This window comes from Hippopotamus amphibius, chromosome 7 (genome assembly GCF_030028045.1).
Source record: "Hippopotamus amphibius kiboko isolate mHipAmp2 chromosome 7, mHipAmp2.hap2, whole genome shotgun sequence".
NCBI classification, from domain to species: domain Eukaryota; kingdom Metazoa; phylum Chordata; class Mammalia; order Artiodactyla; family Hippopotamidae; genus Hippopotamus; species Hippopotamus amphibius.
Genome location: NC_080192.1, coordinates 144,608,574 through 144,627,246, shown reverse-complemented (window position 1 = coordinate 144,627,246; position 18,673 = coordinate 144,608,574). Strand labels below are relative to the sequence as shown.

Below are 18,673 nucleotides of genomic sequence, written 5' to 3'. Positions count from 1 at the left end.
TCCAGAAATCTGGGTGAGGCAGCCTTGGCAGAGGATAATTCCCAGGAAGTGAGCTGTCAACACCCCGCACTCCAGGCAGCTGGGGGAGTGAGTGCCCGGGTTTTGTAGGCAGGTCTGCCCAAGGCACAGCAGCATCCACCTGTCAAATCTCACCCAAACCCGGTCCAGGGGATAGCCTCATGTCCTATTCCTGCTCAGCTTTTATTTTGAACCTTTAAGACATTGTACCACATGGCCACGCCCATGAGACGTGAGCTCTGGGCACCACACCTGCTCTTCTGACTCACTCCTGATTTCACCATGCAGCCTTTCTGTCTCTCTGATGCCTCAGTTCCTTCCAGGTTCCCATATTTTCTGGCTCCTGGCCACCTGCCTCAAATGTGCTCTCGCGTCTAAGACTTGTTGACTTACTCTATTTACCTGGTACTGCACTTTGAGTCTCATTAAGACTCAAGACAGTGAATTACCGTGACTCAAAAGCAAGTCTAGAATGAATGCATTAGTAACTGTAGACCAGATTTCCATAGCTTAACACATGCAAGTGTGGGTTCTTCTGGGAACTGTCCTAATGTAACAGGGAGGAACCAAGTCTGACTACAGGTTGGATCTGTTTCTTACCCTTGAACTTTGCTTCCCGTTGCTTTTGTTCACTAAAAGGATACTGTCTACACACAAGGGCCTGCCTCAGGGAACCCTGCCCCTCTGCCTGAATGTTAAACCAAAGTACCTTTGTTCAGGGAAGCATCCTGACCCTGTGCACCTGTGGATGGCTGCAAGAAAGAGGAAATGAACACATCCCCTCCCAGAGGCTGGCCATTCCAGGGGATATCTGCAAAACTCACGCCCTTTAACTTTACTTCCTCACCTCCTCCCCTTCTCTGTGCTATAAAAGAAACTGGCATCCAAACCCTGATAAGATGGTTATTTAGAGACATTAGTCTGCCATCTTCTCCGTCTGCCAGCTTTCCGAATAAAGTCCTATTCCTTGCTTCAACACCTCATCTCCAATGCATTGGCCTGCCGTGCTGCGAGCAGAGCAAGCGTGGACTTGGTAGCACTAACAGGAGGAAGCCCAGGGACCTTGGCTGATTTCACTGTAGGAGCTGACCATCACATAGGTGGCCGTGGGCTCACTGTGATGGGGACGGGCCAGGCCAGTTAGAGGTCTGCAGATTCTTCTCTCTGCCTCAGCTCAGAAGTGACAGTGCTGCCCACAGCCTGGTGAACAAAATGAGTCACAGGCCCCCTCCTGACGGCAAGGGGCTGGTAAATGTGGAGAAGCACGTGGGTATTTAGCGAGCACCCAGTATCTGCTTGCGATTAGGTCCGTCTGATGTTGAATATAACGTAATCATTCCTTCAGCACTGGAAAAGCCTTTTAAAATTCTGGCAAGCCACAGGAGTCATATCCTATTGATTATCCTAGAAAAGCAATATAATAAAATTTGAAAATCACAGAATCAGCCAGGAACCTTGAGTAATAGCGCCACGTGTGTCACTAGCTGGCAGTGATTTTGGGACCTTCAAGGACCCCTTTAAACCTCAGTGCTTTTACGTGTGAAATGAAAAGATGAGATTAAATTTTCTCTCTGGTCTAAATGTCTATGTAGAATCTATAGCCTTGCATCTGAGCCATAGTTAGCAGAGAGTCTTGGAAGACATGATTCATCTACTTCTTTTGACAAATATTTATTAAGTACTCAGAACTTGTTCTTACTGTGCTGGGGTTAGCGTTGGACAAGACAGAAAATGCTTCTGCTTTCTGAGAGGGGGCCAGAAAAATATCTTTACTTTTTTATTAACATCCTAACCTTCTTGCTTATTAGCATGTATGACATTTTTATTTTTGTTATGAAATTATCCTCTAAATTGTCGTCATACACGGGCACCTTCTAGCTGCTTGTACTCGTGCCCTAGAGCTGCTGAACCAAGTACTACGGGCTGAGGGGCTTTAACAATGGACATTTAGTGTCTCACAGTTTTGGAGGCTAGGAGTCTGAGCTTCAGGGGCCGGCCAGGTTGGCTCCTCCTGAGGGCTGAGAGGGAGAACCTGCCCCCGCCCTGCTCCTAGCTCCTGGGGCTCAGCTGGACTCTTCGGTGATGCTTCATTTGTGGAGGTAGCACCTCATCCCTGCTTTCATGTTCCCATGGTGCCCTCCCTGTCTTGAAAGTTACGCTTTGTATGAGGACACTTGTGGTATTGGACTAGGGCCCACTCTTCTCCAGGATGACCTCATCTGAACTAATTACATCTGCAATGACCCTATTTCCATATAAGGTCATATCAAGAGGTGGTGGACGTCAGAACTTCAACCAGTGAACTTGGGGACAAAATCCCACCCTAGCAGTGCTTTTGTTAGTGGGTTCAAGGATGAATTTCCCTCTTCACTTGCACTTTCTTTCCTGAAGTTTTTTTTTTCTCCCTTAAGCTGTCATTCTTCATTGTTCTGATCACACATTTTATTGTGATAGTAAGGTAGGTTTGCTGCTTGCATTTTGTCTCTGGGAAAATACCTGGAGCCTGGCATTTTTTCTGGCTCCGGGGGTGTTTGCAGAGCTGAGGGCAGAGCTGCCTGAAGACAGCCTCTCTGTGTCCCTTATGTGTGAGATGCTCCACCCACATGAGAAGATTCCTGGCCCACCTGGGGAGCTGTGTACCTGGAGCAGGAGCTGAGCACAGCCTATTTGAAAGGGACTGCAGGGCTTGGAGAATGGACTGCTGGATGCACAGGGCAATGGGCCGAGGATGACGTGTTACCTCCCGTATCCCAGCACTGTAAAATCCCCCAGATTCCTGTGTGCCCCTAGGGAGAGACAAACAGAACAACAACTGACTTTTTTTTTTAAGAACTTTTATTGAGATACAGTTAACAGACAATAAACTGCATATATTTAGAGTGTACAGTTTGGTATTTTTTTCTTATTAGTAATATATGTATGGCAATCCCAATCTCCTAATTCATTCCCCCCAACCCTCCCCGCTCTCCCCACTGAACAACTGACATTTAATCGCCTGCTACTCTCTAGAAATAAGGAACTGAATTTGTTAGTTTTAATAATTAAAGAAATGTGAATTTTCTGTACTTTCAGAATGCAAGATGATGAATCCATACAAACTCCATTGTCTACAAAGGTTTTATTTTCAGCTCAGTGTGAATCTGTAACCATCCGGCACAAAATCTTGCCCTTAGTCTGTAATCAAAGGGGGCCTCATTCAGAGAGTGAAGGGTGAGTCACATTGCCCACAGACACAAACACTTAGCAACAATGGGTATCTTTTAAAATGAGCTTGACATGACAAACCTCGGTGAGACGGTTGAGAGCCGTGACCTGTGCATAGGATTGGATCGAAAACCAACCAGCGGTGGGTGGACGTGACCTTGAGAGACACTGGCGAGAACCAGGAAGGTTGCTCAGCGGCACAGCTCAGAGCAGATGACTCTAGTCTTTATTTATTAAGCACTTACTATGCTCAAGGCCCTCTGGGAAATTCCATACAAAAATGACTTCATTGCTGTTCTACAGAATCTTATGAACTAATAATAATCAAGCTGTAAATATCCAAACCATGAAGTCCAACAGATGCCACAATCAGCATGGAGACAAACTACCTATTACACACGTCAGACACCTGGAGACGGGGAAAGCTGCATAGAGCTGGCTTAGGAAGACCTCACAGAGAAAAACCACGTTTGAGATGTGGTGTACAGCCTGCTGCAGAGTGTATTATCAACAATGACGTCCTCTTTCCCTGTCTCCCCAACAACAATCTTATTAATAAAGACAAACAAACATGGGGATGAAGTCACACACGTCACTGCTTAAGCAGTTGCAAGTCTCAGCGACACAGTTGGGTAAGAGATCGGTTTTGCACCTCAACCCTCTCCCTGCCAGCCCCCCCCCCCCCATTCCCATGCCCCTGCTAACCACACAAACATCTGCATCTCAGGAGGGGCCCATTCATCCTCTTCCCTGTGTACTTGCTATCGTCCATTCATTCATTCAATCATCCATTCATAAGCCATATGGCACCAGTAGTCTCCTGGTACCACAACCAGTGTATAGAAGGGGTGAATATATTTTCTGTGAAGCTCAGGCCTTTACGCAGAACCATTTTCATCTTGTCAGAGGCTGGAGTACCAAGAGTTGTTAGAATTCCTCCCATTGTGCCTTTGCTTGAATGATGACATTTGTACAAAGGATTTGAGAGAGACGTCAGAAGTGCTCATTCATATTTGGGGAGAGGAAATATTTAGCAGAATAACAATATAGATGAGACAGATTTATCATGTTCATTATTTTTTTTAAAAGATGTGTATGTAGTAGAGGAAGAGAGCGATGCAGTGTCAAGATAGTTAAGAATCTTGTCATTTGTTTGTGGGGGAAATGAGACAAATAACAGCCAAGGACTATGGAATCCTTACAATTTTCCAGCTATGTTGAGATTGCTCTATGCATTATTTGCCTTATTTAATCTCTGCCAAGATCTCGATGACGGTCTGCATTTTTCAGATAAGAAAATCAAAGCACAAAGAAGTTAAGTAACTTGGTTAAGGTCACTGGGCCGGTAGGTGAGGCGTTAGAATTCAGAGCAGACAGCGTGGAGGGTGTGGTGTTGAGGTAAGCTGTGGCGGTGACTTTCCCCAGACTTCTGGAGAGAAGGGTCTGCCTATGGAAGGAGGCATTCTTTCATACACACCAATAGATTTTGTTCAGATACGCATGCCGGAGACATGGACTTGAACAGTCGTGTAACTTCTAGCTGCTAGGGGGAGTGGCAAAGAGAAATCTTACAGGAAAATTCTGCCTTCAAAGATCTTCGGCGCTGACCAGCTAGAAGCCCTAAGCACAGGAAATAACTGCTGTGCCCGGGTCTCGGAATCCACCCAACCGAGGCACCCGGAGAGGAGCCGCCTCCTCTTCTCCATCCGTCCAAGCAATCAGGTAGTGGGATGCAAAGCCACTGCAGGTGATGCCGGCGGCGTAGAAAGGCCCTCGGCCTTCATCTCAAGGTCTGCACGCGCCGGGGCATCAGGCCGGGTTTCTGGGAGCCCCACCTGGTCTGAGGCCGCGCTCTTCCCGTCGCCCGGTAAGAGCGTTTCGGGGTCCCCCATTTCTCTCCTCGCTCGCCGATCGCTTCCTCCCCGGCGCGGCGGCGTCAGGGGCCGGGCGGTCCCTGGGGGCCGGGGGTCCCCGCGGGCCTGCGCGGCCGCGGGCGGGCGGGGCGCGGCGAGGGCGGCGGGCGGGCGGCAGGGGGCGCGCGGGGCGCGGGGCCGGGGGGTGCGCCCCGCGTCTTTGTGCCGCTCGGCGCCGCCGCCGCCGCCGCCGCCGCCCACTCCGCCCCGCGGGGCGCGCCCCGGCTGCAGGGCGGGCGTAAAGGGCGGCTCCGGGCGCGCGGCGGACGCGCGGCGCGCACACCCGGCCGAGCAGGAGGGCGGCCCCGGGGCCCCGGCCGCTCGGGACCAGGTGGGTGACGCGCGTGCCCTTTGTGTCGGCCTCGCGGGCGCGGGGCGCGGCCGAGGGGCCCGGGGCGCCGGCCGTGCCCGGCCGGCCTCGCGCGCCGGGCTCGGGCGGGGGCGATGGCCGGGCCGTGCCCGGGGCGCCTCCCCGGCCCTGCCCCTCGGGGGCCCCGGCGCCGCGGCCCCTTCGGGACCCCCACCCCGTCCCTCGCCTCCCCGGGCCCGGCGGGGCTGCAGCCCCCGGTCGGTCCCGCGGAAGGGGGCGACCCGGGATGGGGGGCCGCGGCACGGACGACCGCGGGGGCCGGGGTCTGGCGAGGGCGACCCGCCGGGGCGCGCGGGGGAGGCGGCGGGAGGGTGGGCCCGGCCGGAGTGGGCCGGCGCCGCGTCCTCCGCGGAGCACATCGCGGCGCGCGCTCCCCCAGGCTCCCCGTCCCACGGGGCGCGCGGAAAGTTCCCTGCGGGCCTCCCCGCCCCACCCTCCGGCGGAGGCTCTCCAGCGCCCTGGCACCGTCCTGCGCGCCCAGCTCTGGGCGCTCCTGAGAGCCTGGCGGCTCAGGGTCGCGGGGAGGAAGGGGTTGCCTGGGGCACCCTAAGTGATCTCCGTAGGCAGACCTTGGATGGGCGCTCCAAAAGTTCTCTCTCCCTACCCTCTTCCCAGTGAACAATCGCAGGCATGATCAGAAGCCCACGCAACAAATAGTCCATGGTGACCTCGTGCCAGGCTTAAGGAAGCCCCAGGGGAATAATCCCCAGGGGGTCTTGCTGCCCTCAGGGGAGAGGGAGGACGGGTGCCTGAGCTTAGAAACAGACCTCACATCTTGCTTTGAACTGCTGTGGGAGGGAAGCCTTTTCCTAGGCGCTGGGCCTGGGGATCTGATAAGGACTTACTCTAGCGAATCTGGCCGGGCCTGTGGACAGTAAAGTGTGAGACAGAAAGTGCGGGCTGCAGACACCTGCCTGCACAGCTGTGGGAGTTCCCAGGAGGCAGAGGGAGAGGGAGGAGGGTACTGAGTCAAAGCTTGAAGGAGGGGCAGGTTCTAGGTGATAGAAAGGGCCTCGGGCCAGAGGCAACTGCCCAGCAGAGGAAGGGGAAGGAACACAGGGTGAGATCCTCGAACTTTCCCACAGGCCTGCCGCTCAAGTCTTCCCTTTCCTGGTCCTGAGAATAGGGACCTGGTCTTTTGCAGTTTTCCGGTGCCTTTTCAATTGTTGCTTTTATTATTTTTTAGAGGGTGCAAAGGAATTGTGACTCGAGTGGTCAGATGAGGGTGGGCTGTGAAGTTTTGAATTCCAGGCCAACTTTGCTCTTGGTCTTGTGGCAATGGGAGCCATTGATGGTTTTGGAGAGTGAGCTGGGCCCTGATTTAGAGTGAAAGGTGGAGTTGGGGATGGGAGGGATGGGACCACACCCTACTGTCCAGTGTGGGTTATATGGCCTTTAGTCCCTGGAGTGGGCGCCCACCTGTACCGCTTATTAAAGGTCAGGCGTGGTTTGAGAAGCCAGGAGAAAACAAGATGCAAGTGACCTAATTTTTTTTTTTTTTACATCTTTATTGGAGTATAATTGCTTTACAATGTTGTGTTGGTTTCTGCTGTACAACAAAGTGAATCAGTTTTATGTACACATATATCCCCGTATCACCTCCCTCTTGAGCCTCCCTCCCACCCTCCCTTTCCCACCCCTGTAGGTCATCACAAGGCACGGAGCTGATCTCCCTGTGCTGTACAGCAGCTTCCCACTAGCTATCTATTTTACACATGGTAGTGTATATATGTTAGTGTTGCTCTCTCAGTTCCTCCCAGCCCCCCCCCCCCCACCCCATGAATGACCTAATTTTAATGGGAGGGGAGTTTTCCAGACCCAGCAGCACTGGAGTTTAGAAGCTTGTTTAAAGAAGCTCGGATTCAAGTGTCAGAACGCTTGGAAGGAGAGCTGATGAAGGGCGAACTCAGATGCTGGGGGCACAGCCGCGGCTGGCGGATGATGGTGTGGGCGCCCATGGGCCAGGCCGTGCAGGTGGGGGTGTTACAACCTGCAAGAGCACTTTGCAGCCCCTGGGTTGTAGAAGTGTGTCCCAGTGCCCTCACTTTGACTGCGTGGGATCCCTGCATCCAGATCTTCATCTGGGCACGGGGCTTGGCTTGTGGACTCCGTGTGGTTTGGGACTTGGAAGGGACCTCCCACACTTGAGTTGGCGCTGCTGGTGTTTCGCGGGGGAACGTGCCGCTCGGCCACACGGCGGCGGAGCCAGACGCCGGAGCCACGTCGCCTGTTTTTTCCTCTGTGGTTCATAATTTGGCCCCACCACCTTTTTTTGTGCAAATTTCTCCTCCCTCTTGGGAGCCTTCCCCTCCGGTGCAGAGACAGGGGAAGTCTGTCCCTGCAGTCTGCACACCACAGAGCTCGCTGGTCAGCACAGACCCCCAGGCCAGCTGGCCCATCGTGACTGAGGACACTGAGGACTGGAGGGGGTAGTCAGGACCCTCAGCCACACGGAGGGCCGTGGCTGGCCTGGGCCTGGCATCAGCTCTCCCGACGGTCAGTTGTTCTTTCTCCTGCTCCACCCTCGCACTGGGAGGATGGAGACGTGTCAGCTGGCCTGGGGGTCTAGTGGTCTGGAGCCCCTCAGACTCTTCCATGGCCTCTGGCCAGCAAGGACCTCTCCTGGATCCTTGGGGTGCGGAAGACCAGAGGGAGCCAGGAGGCTGGGAGGAGAATGGATCCTTCTGTGGAAGGTGGATCCTCTCTGGATTCCCTCGGGTAGTTTCCTACCTTGGAGATCCAAGAACTTAAGTTGAAGTTTCTTTCCTTTAAGGCTGGAAAAGTCACTGGAGGTAATCATTTCTGAAACTGGCCTCCTCTCTCCTTTGTCTCTGCATTACGGACACACATGATGACCTTTTGTTAATTAGATGAAGAAATTAAATGGAAGCAACTGTTCACATCCTGCTGGGAAATTGGGTGGAAGGACAGAGCTTGTGCAACTTTCTGACCCAGCTCTGTGACCTTGAGCAAGTGTCTTAACCTTGCTGTGTGGCCCTGGTTCCTTCAACTGTGATGCTAAGGTGTTGGTCTAAATGATTCCCAAGACCCGGATATAAAAATGTGTTGCTTTAAAGGTCTTTTCTGGGAGCATCATGTTGCCAGTGCAACCATTTTTAAAGACTTTTGCAAAAAAATTATGTATTTTACTTTCAGAACAATGGCTTTTCTCAAAGATGATAGTTTGAGAGATGGGTTTCGAAGAGGGTGGCTCCTTGGTGATGAGAGTCTGCATCTTCCTTCTTTCCTGGAATCAAAAGCCTGAATCAGATTGTGTTTCCCAAACGGCCTATAGACGCAGAGAGCAGGGCTTTCTCCAAGAAGCAAGCTGACAAGCTGGATGCAGCGTTACAGAGAAGAACAAGTTCCTGGGTGGTGTGGATAAGTATGTCAACCAGCATCTTATGGTCTCCTGGAGTCTGGCTCTGGGGAGCCAGGGGACAGTAGGTGTTTGTTTAGCGTTTCCATCCCCAACTGCTGATAGGAAGTGCTCCGTGTGCTCTGCACCGTTTTCACTCTGTCCATGGGACAGGCATCGCTACCGTCCCCGACCTACAGAGGAGGAGAGAGGACAGGGAGCAGTCATGGTGTCCAAGGCCAGGCATGTGGTCCATGGTGAGGCCACCGTGGAACTCAGAGTCCTTTGGAAAAGGATATCTTCTGTGACCTTGAGGAGGCTAACGTCTGGGGGCAGAGATAGCCAATCACGGACTGTTCTAGCTCTGGGCTCAGGGTGTACCATGCAGTGGGGCGTGGTGAGCAGCCTGCCCGCTGGAGCCGGAGAGGCCAGGCTGGGACTTGAAGGACAAGTCCCAGCTAACCAGGCAAATGAGAAGGTCAGGGGCAAATGCTGGGGCTGGGAACAGCAAAAAACTGCCTGTGGTGGGCAGGTAACTACGGGCCGTCATGGTGGGGCTGAGCCCCTGTCCTGTTGGAGGGTGGCCTAGCTACCTCTGAAGCCTGTTCAAACCAAGCTCCTGGGTGCAACACCATTGCTTTCATTTCTGGAATCTTCTGAACGGTCCCACCAGTGCAGGGGACTTTCATTCACTGGTTTTGGAGCCTCTGTCCTAGAAGTCTTCCCTCCTTTTCCCTTCCTGCCCCCAGCTTGCTTGGTAGAGGAGAGAGGCTTCAGGAAAGATGAGAGGAGGCCCAGCAGCAGCTGTGGATTTTACAGCCCATGGTCACTGCCCTCTGTCTTGCAGGGTCACCTGAGCAGGGCTGCTGTGGTTCCCCAGGGGATGGCAGCCTGGCCTTCAGTGGAAGGTCCCGTCTAGCTGGAAGTGAGTCCCAGCAAAGGATGCCCGTGAGGCTGGGGTCACCCCTGCTCCTGCCAGCTCCATGCTGCAGGCGAGAACCCAGGCAGAGCTGGTGGGGTGGAAGGTTCCAGACCCTGAACTCGATAGCGACTCTCTCAGGCTGGTTGTTGGTTAAACAGGGCTTTGTGTCTGCCTCAGAATGCCTCCTACGACGTGGTTGACCTGGGACATGTTTTGGCTTCCAAAGGGTCCGTTTTCAAGCAGTCCTTTGAAACAGGGCATGTCTGATGTTGGGGTGGAAGCGTTTAAAGGTGATCTGGAGGGAGGTGGGGCTGTGCAGGCCACATCACAGGAGAAGAGAATGGATTTCCTCCACCGGCCCGCTAGCCACACAGGCAGCCAGAGAACTGTTCCTTGATGGTCCGTCTCTGCATCTGGGAAGTGGTACCTGGCCAGCGGCAGGCGGGGTACGCATCCTCCGACTCGCCCACTGTGGCTGGCTCATCTGCAGGCTCTCCCACCTTCCAGAACATCCCCACTGGCCTCCCCCTGCCACCCCCTCCCCAGTGACGCTTGCCCACACCCTGGCAGGAAGGGCAGCCTGCTGGGCAGAGAGGCTGCTTTCTCTCCTGGGTCGTGGGTGGAAAGTGCGCAGACCTGCGTTAGGGGCCTCTTGGACCTCAAGGTAAAACAGTCTCTTTAGTAGGTGTCCTGAAGCCAGAATCAGGCAGATATGGTTTCACTTTCCTGGGACGACTTTTGTTGTGTCCAGTCGTGTCCGCCCACCAGGTCACCACTGGCCTCTTGTCACTTTCCTGCAGAGACACCAGTGCTTGCTAAGTCCCTCATGTGTCCCTGGATCGAACTTCTGAGGTTCTTCTCCACTTGGTCCCAGCCCATCTTTCCAGGATGACCTCTCCGTAGCCTCCACACGTAGGCCCTGGAACGTTCTCCCACCACCCCCATGTGCCAGATTCCTAATGATCCTTCCAGGCTTTGCACCCGTGTTGCCTTTTTCTTAAAGCTGTGGGATCATCCGTGTGGGGCCGTGGAGGCTGATTCCTCCAGCACCGGCATCTTACCGATGAGAAGATGCAGGCACAGAGCAGAGAGGACGGAATGGCAGACCTGGGGCTCAGTCAGGCCCCTTCCCTTCCAGGCATGAGCATCCTCTTTCTTCCGTGAGCTAGGGGCCTCTTCTCTACCAGGTGTTTCCACAGCAACATTTTTTCAGAACCTGTAATTGCACTTATACCTCTGTAATCTAATTTTTCTGTAACTTTATCATTTCTTTTATTAAATTATAAGCCCTTCAGGGGTAGGAACTTTTCATTTTTGCATTCCCTCATTGCCTGTCATGCTCTCTCTAAATGCATTTTTGCTCTGCAGTTGAATCCAAGATACAGAAACGTGGTTCCAAAGGGAACCTGGGGCAGGTTATTGATGAGGAGATGGGATTCACATTCTGTTCTCCAACAAGGCCTGAGCAAATTGAGAGATGCTCTCTCTTTGAGGGGGTCAGGCCACAGAGCAGGACACGGCAGGACTGTGTGTAGCCAGAGCGGGTAGGGGTGTTGGCTTGTGTTGGAGGGAAAGGTCCAGCCCATGGGCTGGGCAGCCTGGGATGTAGGAGGGCGGGCTGGACAGTCCTGGGTCCCCTGGGTGTGTGGATGGCAGAGAACCCAGTTCCAGAGTCAGGAGGTGAGCCTTGAGTGGACCCGCTGAAGGTGACCAGGTGTCCTGAGCTCCGATGCAGGGGAGGATGAGGCTGGAGAAGTGGGTGCTAGAGTCCAGCAAGGGAGATGCGATGGGGCAGGGGGGCGCAGTGACACCCCAGGGCCAGGATGTACCAGTCCAGTGGGTGTTATAAGCATTCCAGTGAGGAAGTGACTGGAGGAAAGTGGGGTGAAGGTGGTTAGACCTTGAAGAGGGGGGTGAGCGGAGAAGAGGGCAGGATGCGAGGATGTCGGGGACCCGGGACTGGGGGTGAGGCTCCATCAGTCTCACGAGTCTAGATCTTTCTAATGGGAGACAGAGGTTCTCCAGGTAAAGAGGTGGCTGGAGTTCCTGGAGTGTTTGCCAGGGGAACATGGTGGGCCCTCAGGTCACCTGGAAGAACAGAGCTGTTAGAGGGGCTGTACCTGCAGGGTGTGTAGGATAACCCACACTGGTGAGCGTGTTCTCTGTCCCCGAGGAGTCTGTGTCTTGGGTGCCTTCCCCTCTGCTTTGGTGCATGGGGCCGTTTGCATTCAAGAGCATCTTGTAGGCTGTGTTCCAAGAGCAGCTTTGCTCTGGGAAGCGAGAATGCTTGCAGAAACCCTGGGGGGAAACAGTCCTGTAAATTAATTTTTCCTGACACCCCGATTGCCACACAGCACTTCTTGGGAGCACACACACTGGCTCATAATGGTCCTGGACGGTGGGATAAAAAGAGCTTCCCGAAGGCTTTCAGAGCTGGCGCCTTGGCATCTGAATTTGTGGGTGGAAACTGTGTATTTCTGCCTAATCTCTTGGCAGGGGTGAGGCGGGCCCCATCCTGATGAGGACCAGACAGAGCTGGCTGTCACTGCTGGCATCACAATTGCTTCTTCTTTCTTCCTTATGAAGGAAGTATTAACCACGGGCCCCAAGGTTGTGGGAGGCAGAGTGGTGGGTGGGCTGGATGTATAAGAAAGAAGAAAAATGATATCTTTAGTCCATCAGCTCATTGGGCCCCCCAAAATTGCCTCTGTTTCCATGTTTATTCTCTCCCCAACCCCCGTCTCTCTCACTGAGACCTTCCTAACTTCCCTCTTGTCCTCAGGCAGAGGGGTGATGCTATAGACCCAGGGTTTATGTCCTGTCTAGACGCATATGTTGAAAACTAGCCCCCAGTGGGATGTTGCTAGGAGGTGGGGACTTTGGGAAGTGATAGGTTTAGATGAGGTCATGAGGGTGGGGCCCTCATGAATGGGATTAGTGCCCTTATATTAATAAAATAGACCCCAGAGAGCCCTCTCGCCCCTTCTCTGTGGAAGGACACAGTGAAAAGACAGTGATCTGTGAACCAGAAGTGGGTCTCATCAGACACCAAGTCTGCTGGCATCTTGATCTTGGACTGCCAGCCTCCAGAACTGTGAGAAACGTGTGTTAGTTGTTTATAAGCCACCCAATCTGTGGAATTTTTTGCTAGGGAAGTCCGGATGGACTAAGGCAAAATGACTCATCACAGGTCATATTGGGGGGGAACCCACTCTGCTGAGCATCCTCAGAGACCCTGACAAGGTCACTTTCCCAGGTGCTGGGGCCTCAGAGTTTAGTATATCTTTTGGGGGCACAGTTCAGCCCATAACAGATGTCTCCCTGTGCCACTCAGTGCTCTTGTGTATGTCTTTGTATGTTACTGTATGCCTGGCCGGCAGCGGAACACTCCCTGTGTCCTTGGTGACAAGCCACGGAAGGTTCTGGTTGCTGGCCTTGGTTCAGCTGTTCTGAGAACCCAGGGGCTCCTGTCCTACCCTGGGCCCTCAGGCCAGACAGCTCTCCAGGCTGCACTCATGTCTGTGTTTAGGTAGCTGGAGAGGTGGGGCATTTGGTGTGAGATCCATTTGTTTTTTGTTCTTTTTTTTTAATCATGGAAACCACCTTTTCTAAGAGCTCATTGCGCTTGGCTGGGTGGCAACTGCTGGGAGTGAGAGAAGCTGAAAAAGTGAGAGGCCAAGGGAGCAGGGAGAATGTCCTTGAGGGGACAGGACAGGACAGAGCTCCCGGTGTGGTGCGTGGCCAGACTGTGATTTCTACATCGTCTTTGCTGCTCTTACCTGTTCTTTTTTGAAAGGTGAGAACGCCCGGGACGAGATCCAGACCACTGTGCGCGTGGCTCAGATGTTCTTGGTGTCTCACCAGCGCAGGGCATGCACACCCGAATCTCCCGTGGGTATGTGTGGTTTTGGGTGTGGTGAGGACCAGGAATCAGTGCCGTCTTGTTTCTTTCTGTATCCCTCCAGCACCTCGCCTGGTGCTGGCACACAGTAGGTGCTCAGTAAATATCCGTTGAACTTAGTAGGCATCTTTTCCCTTCTAAGACGTTCGAGTCCAGAAACAATCTCATCGTTCCTTCTTTCTTTTTGTTCATTTCATTCATTCATTTGGCAAAACCTTTTTGGTACAGGGGGTTGAAAGGCAGATTAAGGAATAGACAGTGGGGCTGAGGCCATGGAGAGAGGGAGGGGCCGGGGCTGGTGAGTCTTTTCTAGAAGAAGATAGGGTATGGTGTTCAGTGCTCAACAGGAAGGGTATCAATCTCTTCAACTTTGTGCAGTTTTATAAATTCCAGTTTCACTCTAGTAAAAGCAACCAACTGGGACACGTAGGACTTTCCATCCAGCAGCACTGCTTCCTCCTTGTCTCTCCTATTTGTGAAACAGCCCCAACTTAAGGTGCATGCTTTTTAATATGCTCGGTAAATATTTATTGAGCCCCTACCCCAAGCCAGGGCGGGGCTGTGGAATGTGCAAACGTGAAAAAGTCTCCGAAGAAAATGTTTTCAGCCTGTCCTTAAATGACTGTGCCCTTCCTATAGCGGAGTGGCCGCAGCCGGGAACAGTTCTTATCTGTTAATACTTTAATCGCTCCTAGGAGTCTTTTCCTTTGGCCTGAAGCCATGCTTCCTTGGTAGTGACCTTGTTTTCTCCCTGTCCCCAGCCTTTCTCCAGGAGGACCAGCTCAACTGCCCGAGGGGGCCGCTGGTCAGAGGCCTTGGGCTGTGACAGATGAGGCCTCTCTCTCTGTCTTCCTGGGACAGCAGGAGCAAACCAAAGGCCGGCAGGCAGAGGGGAGTGCGGGTGGAGGGCTGGGCTGTCCGGCAGCAGCCACTGGCCCCATGGGGCTGTCGAGCCCTTGAACTGTGGCCAGTCCCATGTGAGCTGTGCCCTGAGTGTAGAAAGCGTCTGGTGTCCAAGATCTGGTGTGAAAAACAGAATGCAAGATAGCTCATTAAAAATGTTGATTTCATTACATGTTGAAATGATTTTAGTTTGGCCATATTGAGTTAAATATATTACTAAAATGAATTTCCTTTGCTTAGTTTTCCTTTTTTTTTTTTTTTTTTTTTTTTAATGTGGATACTGGAACATTTAAAATTACAGATGCGGCTCTCCTGATATTTCCTTGGAATGATGTTCTGAAGGGACTTGGAAGGGTGTGTTTCTTCTGTGGTTAACAGACCTTGTGACCAACCCTGCCCCCTTCTAGAACCTGAGTGCCCAGGGACTCGGCGCAGGCGGGCTGGCTGGAGCGGGTCTGGGCCTGACTTGTGTCCCATTTACTGTCACTGGGACAGTACTCCCTGGAGTTGAGTCCCGGATGCTTGAGATGTGGCCCGTCCTCTTCTCTGCAGCCTGCCGTTATTCACATTCAGGCATTCCACTGAGTCCATTCAGACCAATTCAGATGCAAAAGTCCGTGGACTTTTATGTTTAATGTGTAAAATGAGGGCCTGGCCTTAGATGAACATTTTTCTTTACAAAACTCCTTGATCGTTGAAATCCCCCTTGACTCTGACCTTCAGCCTCCAGTTAACTGCCGCAAGCCTTCCTGATTTTCTCTCCCAAGCCCCCTGCGTCTCACCTCGTCCACCTGGCTTGCCTTTGAATGTCAGCTTCTGGCTGCCTGCTGTCGAGGATCAGGTCAAGTGCACCCACCAGTCCTCCACCACGAGATGCCCAGTGGAGACTGGTTGAGAGAATCCTCTGCCACACGTGTCCCCTCTTGGAGCATGCTGCCACCCTTGCCTGGTCTGCGTCCACGCGTCTCACCCAGGATGCTGGAGACTCTACCACCTCCAGCTGGTCAGCTGCCCACCCAGGCATCTTTCTCTAGCTGAGGTCCAGAAAGCTGCTGCCTGCATTCCTGGCAGAGGAGCCTGCCTCGTTTGCATCCCTGCTTTCAGAGCTGCCCCCTGTTTTTTCCTACATCTTTGAGATGTGTTTCTTTCGCCTGCCATTTCCGTTCTCTGGCCTGCTGTCCTTGGCTGGCTGCATTTCCTGCCGTCACTGGATACACTGCGGTGGACCAGGGCATCCCAGGGTACCCCCGCCCCTGCATCACTTGCTTTTTCCCTGCATCCCAGGCTTACCTCCGCTTTCCTGACTGGCACCGAGCCTTCTCCACCTTGTGCTCATCCAGGCTCACCGCTGCTCCTCTTCCTGCCGGTTCCCGGGAGCTCTGCGTGGCCCCTTCCGACCTCATCGCATCCCTGAACTGCTCTGGCATTTTGTGGATGACATAGAATTGAGTCAGCCTCCTTTTACTCTCGGGCACAGCAGACACAGTGCCTGGGGCCTTCGAGCTTTGCGAAATTGAATATTTTAAAATCCTGGAAACATGTATTAGCTCCAAAGTATTAAAAAGAAACCAAACAAACCCAAATCCTAAAAAACCAGAATCGATGATAACACCTGTGTCCTGTTATGTCAACAAAATATAACTGTTGTTTAGTCAACTGAAAGTTAAGACACAGTTATATAGAAAATTATATTTAACCTGAAATGAGAGTACTTTTTCGTGTTTGGCACGATGTGCGTGGTGAGGCCTCTGGGAGTGAAACATCCCTGAATTAAATGCTGCTCTCTGTGCTGTTGCCTCTGAGCTTCAGGCTTCCACATTTATTGGTCACACTCTGGTTTCAGTGGCAGGCCAGGCCTGTCACTCATTTTTGATTTCCCAGCACAGGGCTGGGTACACCCAGCTTCAGTGTGCTGAACTTTTAGGGCCACTCAGCACAGTGAAGACATAAATAAAGGACGTTAAGATCCTGCCTGAAGGTTTAAGTTTTCTTTTTTTTGGTGAAACGCTACCATATGGTAGTTTTAAAAACCACTGACATTTATAAACTGACCCCACATGACAAAAACCCTTAGATGAGCTGCTAATAAAAATAGCCATCTGGAAGCTGCAAGTGGAGTTTGTGATTTTAGCTTCAATTCTATGTGAACCTTTCCTTCCATGGACCCTGTGTACTTTATCTACACCACACTGCTTATCTAGAAATCAGTCTGATTACAATATAACTACCATTATGTGGTAATAAATACCGTGGGTGGTAAGATAAAAAATGTCTGGGTTAAAAATTTTTTTTAATTAAAAAACAATTCTAAGATAAATTAGCTACAGGGAACATTTGCTAATATGACGAAGTGGGCCCTGCTGCAGAGCAGGAAGCTTTTAAATATAAGTCACATGGCCTCCGCAGGAGGAATGCATTGCGCGGTCTAAGCTGGGGGGAGGGGTGACTGCAGGATAAATGCATGCTTTTTATTTGCAGCTGCATGATTGCTTCAGACAGTTGCACTTTGGAGAATTTTGCTCAAGGAAATGATACTAAATCTGGAAAAAAAGAAGTGCTTTACGCCCAAATGCTCTTCATTTGTTTGTTTGTTTGTTTGTTTTAAATAGTAGCCCCAAGTGGAAAACGTCTAAATATGGATACCCAAACATCCTGCTCTAATTTGCTGAGATTTTTGGAGATCATGGGCATGGGAAAATGTTTAAAATATACCATTAAGTGAAAACAATTATGAGACTGAATTGCATGCAGGATATGTGTACAAACATGGAAAATATACCGAGGAAAGGAATTGTAACTCACAAGGATTGTGACATTTTTTCTATTTTTGATTTTTAAAATTGTGATTCAGTTTACTTCTGTAGTGACATAAATTATTTCAGTTTAAAGATGTGTTTCATTATGAATTCTGCACCTCCCCTCCAGAACCTTTTATTATTTCATACACAACAAATATATTTCAGCAAATAACCCGGTATCTCAAGTGGACATTCTGCTGCCAGGGCTTGAAGACAAATGAGGGTGAACTAATAGATACCCCTCCCTTGTTAATACCCCTTGTTAATTAAACAAGATAAAGCGATACAAACACTGACAGTTTTCCTGAAAGGGGGCTCTTTCAGGTTTGCTTCTAGGTCACACCCCTGCATCCGAGCAGTGACAGTTAATGTCAGAACCCCGAGGCTCACCCTGTGAAGTCCAGGCACCTCATAGCCCTGTGGTTGTGGTTGCAGCCGGAGCCGAACGCACCAGGACCACAGGGACAGTGGCTCAGAACCTGGCTTCAGACGTCACATCCCATCAGAAGCTTCTGCAAAGATCTTTAACCTCTCTGTAAAGGGTCCCATTTTATTCACCTACGAAGTGAGAATAGGACTGGGGCCACTTGTTTTCTGGGGCTCCTCTGAGGATTACATAAATCACCAAGGAGAAAAATCTGAAGAAAAACATTGAAGGCCTATCCAAAAGGCAATGTCACAAATAACTCTTCAGAATTCCACAGGGAGGGAGGCAGCCAGGTGTGAGATGTGAGGAAGTGGTGAGGGATCTGGGAACTGGGACAAATACTGCCTAATGCACTCAAATTCCATCTTGAAAGCACGTCCCCGTTGAATAAAATACTGCCCTTCTGGTCCACAAAAATGGAAAGTATTAGACCCAGCAAGGCTGTTAGTTTCTCTAGCTTTTCAGCTGTTTCTCTTTAGAACAGTCTAAATGAAATAAGGCCATACTTCTTCCTTTCCTTATTTTTCTCTTTTGATTGTTGTTTTGCTTTATATTTTAGGTGAAAATGCCCCAAACCACTGTATTGCTGGTAGACACAGCAGATACATGGCTATGGGCTGAGGTTAGTCCTGCATGCATTTCTTATTGAAACACCCCTTCTGTTTTATGTACCCATCTGAACCATCACAATTTTAGCCTAACTAGATGTTTATCAGTTTTATTGATCTTTCAGAGAATCAGCTCTTGGTTTTGTTGTTTTTCTCTGTTGTTTTTCTGTTTATGATTTTATTGATTTTTGCTCCAGTTTTTATGATGTCGTTTCTTCTGCTTGTATTAGGCCTAAGTTGCTGTCTTTACT

General features: G+C 51.3%; 1 protein-coding gene across 5 annotated transcripts in view; it reads left to right on the top strand.

Moving 5' to 3' along the window:
* The first annotated feature begins 4,958 nt into the window (after window positions 1-4,958).
* Window positions 4,959-18,673, top strand: part of RNF144A (ring finger protein 144A) — a 112,814-nt gene continuing 99,099 nt past the window's right edge. For 2 of the 5 annotated variants that reach the window (XM_057742686.1, XM_057742682.1), the window contains exon 1: window positions 5,375-5,466. The gene's annotated coding sequence lies outside the window, so the exon portion shown is untranslated. Of the gene's footprint in view, window positions 5,090-5,374; window positions 5,467-13,664; window positions 13,681-18,673 lie in introns of those variants that run through there. The other 3 variants (XM_057742683.1, XM_057742685.1, XM_057742684.1) reach the window with 3 other exon arrangements.